This window comes from Eutrema salsugineum, unplaced genomic scaffold, assembly GCF_000478725.1.
Source record: "Eutrema salsugineum unplaced genomic scaffold, Eutsalg1_0 scaffold_3, whole genome shotgun sequence".
NCBI lineage: Eukaryota > Viridiplantae > Streptophyta > Magnoliopsida > Brassicales > Brassicaceae > Eutrema > Eutrema salsugineum.
The window spans coordinates 14,538,230-14,539,897 of NW_006256756.1; the positions used below are offsets into that span (position 1 = coordinate 14,538,230).

Here is a 1,668-nt window from a genome sequence, read left to right on the forward strand (position 1 = left end):
ATTCGGCTTTGCAGGATAGAACTACATTCATGGGTTATCATCATAACGCCTTCTTCAAGAGTTAAAGAATTTGTTAGAATATCCTTCATGTATTTTCTTAAAGCGGGAATCATAGCACAAGCTTCTACGAAAGGTAATTTCACATTTAATTGATCGATTAACTCTTTCAGCTTAGCTTTTTCTTTCTCTTTCTTAGGGGCTCTTAAGGCTCTAGGATATGGAGGTTTAGGTTTATAGACACGAGTTGGTGGAGGTGGAATTGGGTCTTCGCCGAGAATTTCCCGGGATGAATCTTTTCTTACTTCTTCTCCATCTTCTCTCCTACCACTTCTTTTTCAACATCTTCAACCGTGATTCTGTCTCCTTCTTTTTCCTTTTCTTTACCCTTTTCCTCAACTTCGGGATCTTTAGGAAATTCAGGCTCTTTGTAAGCTAATCCACTCCTAAGTGTGATAGCTTTCACTTCATCGGAGGGATCTGCTTCACTTGAGCTTTCGAAAGAGTTTGCACTTGGCTCCTCCTCAGGTGGAAAATTTTTCATTGAAATCCTCTTGCATCGTTTTTAGTTCAGATCTAAGATCACTAATCTCTTGAGACCTAGATTTTTCAAGCTCTAGAATTCTTTTGTTTAGGTTTTCAGCTTTAGAAGAGGGAAAACTAGGATATGGAACAAGATTAGATTGAATAGCCAAGATTGGTTCGGAATGTGGTTTCTAGGTAAGTTAAGAAGACAGTTTCCCGCGGTCAGAAGGCTCGCGACCGCGGTGAAACAGGTCTTGGCCGCGGTCAGAAAAGACACGACCGTGGTGAAAGCTTGCTTGGCCGTGGTCCGGATGAATGGACCCGCGGTGATGAGAAATGAATGGAAGATCTTGAATTTGATAGACTTCTGCTGTGTTAACCATCCCTTGATCATAAGAATCCATTGGGTTGTCCCAACCGTCAAAGTTACACGTATTGTGTGCCTTGTTTGGTTGTTGCAATCCAAGATGACTCATTATGTGATGGAGACACTTCATAACTTCTGAAATTTCTTCTTTCTTCTCAGGAAGTGCAGAATTACCAAAGGTTACTAGATTTTGGATGCTGTTTGCGAAATTTTTAATGAAAACGTGAGCATCTTCTACAGATCTAGTTGAGAAGTCTCCATTACTTGCTGTGTCGAAAGAGTGTCGTTACTCTGGAGTTATACCGCGATAGAAGATACCCAGCAGGTATTCCTCGGTATATCCATGGTGTGGACAATTTCTTTGGTATTCCCTAAATCTTTCCCAAGTATCTAAAAGATCTTCATCTTCTTTTTGTTTATAAGTTCTTATCTTGTTCCTTAAGAGATTTGAACGATTTCTAGTATAAAAACGATTTAGGAAAGCAGTTCTACACGCTGCCCACGTTTTTAGTGAAGCAGGTGGCAAAGATTTTAGCCATTTGCTGGCATTATCTCTCAAAGAGAATGGGAAAAGACTACACTTTTGGTAATCCCCATTTGCTGTAATGGTTGCACATAATTCTTTGAACGTCTTGATATGGTCTATCGGGTTTTCGAATGAATAACCATAGAATTGATTTTGTTGAACTAAATGGATATATGGTACCTTAATTTCGGTTTTGCCATCCTTTGGTAAGGCTGGTTGAATAGCTCTTCGATCTCCCAAGAACTTTTCGAGT

At 39.8% G+C, this 1,668-nt stretch overlaps 1 non-coding gene across 1 annotated transcript; it reads left to right on the forward strand.

Moving 5' to 3' along the window:
- The first annotated feature begins 1,227 nt into the window (after window positions 1-1,227).
- Window positions 1,228-1,335, forward strand: LOC112085878. The gene has a single exon (XR_002899162.1). It is a non-coding gene; the product is annotated as a small nucleolar RNA R71 (small nucleolar RNA).
- Window positions 1,336-1,668: the final 333 nt, after the last annotated feature.